General features: G+C 48.8%; 1 non-coding gene across 1 annotated transcript in view; it reads left to right on the top strand.

Moving 5' to 3' along the window:
• The first annotated feature begins 2,491 nt into the window (after window positions 1–2,491).
• The window catches only part of LOC131934255 (small subunit ribosomal RNA), a 1,846-nt gene continuing 1,837 nt past the window's right edge, over window positions 2,492–2,500 (top strand). Inside the window, exon 1 of the ribosomal RNA XR_009385597.1 lies at window positions 2,492–2,500. This exon is cut by the window's right edge and continues 1,837 nt beyond it. This is a non-coding gene — a ribosomal RNA (small subunit ribosomal RNA).

Below are 2,500 nucleotides of genomic sequence, written 5' to 3' on the forward strand. Positions count from 1 at the left end.
TAATGAATTAAAGTATGTATAAAGTATTATATAAATTAATAATAAACCGAATCCGACCAAATTTAAATCTAAAACCACGATCGGCGGCGTAATGAAGTGTATCGTAAACCCGTTTTTTTTATAATTTAAAATGTAATGACAGAACTCCCAAAACAACAATACACATACATATTAGTACTATGGTGAATTGTAGTTGTATTAGGACCGTAATTATAGTTAATTAAGGAACCATTCATTGTCTTCGCTCTGTTATGTACGTCGTCGTTTAATCGACACGGCATATTTGGCTTGAATCTAGAAAAATTCAAACTCTAACCCTAAGGTAGACAGGCAGGGTAAATAAATGTGGGTGATCTCTCATAAAATTGTCTTCTAGGAATTATTTTTATATAGACTATCTTTTCTGTAGAGTTTAAGTGGACAAGCGCGGACGAAATAGAGCGCAAAATTTAAAATGAATTAAAAATTTTCATCAGACCGGAAGTAGGCATAACCTAGGCGCCATGTTTCCGTCGTACAAGTTTTCACCGTTGCAGTCACCGTTTCAATCGCTCTTCGTGTGGACGTGTATTATTTCTAGTCATGTGTTGTGTAGATGATTCGCTTAAGGTAGGTGTTCGGACTTATTTCTTTAATATTAATTAAACCGTATTTGCCTTGTCGGCCTTAAAATAAAGCTATTTTTTTTTCATCGCAATCGAAGTGTTAGATCTAGAATCTAGTTCCCGCCTCCGCTTCGCTAATTCGACTTAATGTAACTATGACACAACTATTAAATCTAGAGTCTCTATTTTAATTAAATAATTAGGAATTCTATCTCTAGATGATATCTAATCTATTCCCACACGTGTGTGCAAGTAGGATTTAACGTCAGAACAGGTGTGGTGGTCTAGGCGTCGCTATTTTTGACGGTAGGAATTTTTTTTTTAAATTCGTAAAATTTTATATAGACTTTATATAGCAATTTACTAAGACCGACCCTAACGCCCAGTAAATATTTAATTACCACATTGTTATGGACACGGTGTATTAGGTAGGGCCGAGGGCTATCCATAGGTACCAATTTTTAAATTTTGTGACAATTAGGAGCCGAGTTATAAAATAAATTTAAAATACTGGTTCTGGTCTTAGACTTTATATAGCAATTTACTAAGACCGACCTTAATACCCATTAATTATTTAATTAGCGCATAGTTATGGACATCCTGTATTAGGTTGGGCCCAGGGCTATCCGTAGGTACCAAGTTTATAATTTTGTGACGATTATTAGTCGAGTTATAAAATAAATAAAAAAAACTGGTTCTGGTTTGCACTACATTTCTTTCTTCTTTAACGGCGGACTCCCGGTCCAGCCCCATGGGTTACCCGTGAGCCGGGGCCTCGTTAGCCTGGACGGCTCCGATGTGACCGCGGATTGTTGTGGCCCGCCTCAGCCCGAGTCGAGATCACCCTTCCGATCGAAGGTGGACGCCATAGGGCGCCCGGGATAGCCCGGGGCGCTGTTCGTCACCCGAGCGCAGGGGCGCCGGGAGACGCCCCCGGTGAAGTTTGGCGGGTGATTCTGGTAGAGCTCCCCACCCCGATCGCAGGACACCCCTCGCCGCCCGCCCAGGTGTCGAGGTGGCCGCGGGGGAACTCGGGGCGTTTTGGCTCCCCCTTGTGCCGGAGCGGCGCCCTCGGTCCCAGAACGCCCCTGGCGGGTGATTCGCATGCCCCCTGGGGTGGGGAACGCGGGTGGGTGGTCGTAAAGCGTGTAACCGCAGTGGGGGCGGCCCCTTAGTCGGGGGCGCCAAAGTTGGCACCCCACCTGGGGCGCCCCCCGGAAGTGTGGCGCCCGCGCGAGTGAGCCCCGTAGATGCGCCCCGACACCCCCGCGCCGCCCCCCGGGTCGCGGCACCCCCGGCGCCCTCCGTGCGGGCTCCCCTCATGGGGCGGCACCCCGGTCCTCCCCGAGACTATGTACCCGATTTTTCGGTTTAACACTAGAGGTATGGGCAGAAATACGGCGGTTAAAACGGTCTGTATCTACTATTGTGGAGGTGAGTGTCGGTGAAGCCTCTATGTGACGCTAGGATCCGCGCTCCCTCGCAGCCAGCGACATGTGCCCGATCTGACCGTGCGTGGCTCAGTCTCCCGACTAGCTTCCCGGTAAAATGCGGGCTCGGCGCGCAGGTCGCGCCAGTGAAGGTAAAAGTACGTGTCCGTAGCGTGAAGCCAGCGGCGACGCGCAGTGCTAACGCAACCAAGCAGTATTGGTGGCTCGATAAAAGTCTCGCACTGGCCCAGCCCTCGGAACGGGCGACGGGTCTGCAAAACGCAGTCGGCTCGATGCAAATCGAGAGATTTCCCGGCGACGCCGTGTTTACGGTGAAGGGGGAAATGTGAGCGGTCCGATGTGAAAAAATCCGGGAATGCCGGGATCCGTTCTCTCGCTAGAGCGTTGTCTCCCGTCCCGCGATGTGTTGTGGAAAAACGTCTCGCAAACGATAGCTATCTGGTT

Source organism: Physella acuta, unplaced genomic scaffold (assembly GCF_028476545.2).
Source record: "Physella acuta isolate Inbredline_101_S28 unplaced genomic scaffold, ASM2847654v3 ptg002768l, whole genome shotgun sequence".
Taxonomy (NCBI): Eukaryota; Metazoa; Mollusca; class Gastropoda; family Physidae; genus Physella; species Physella acuta.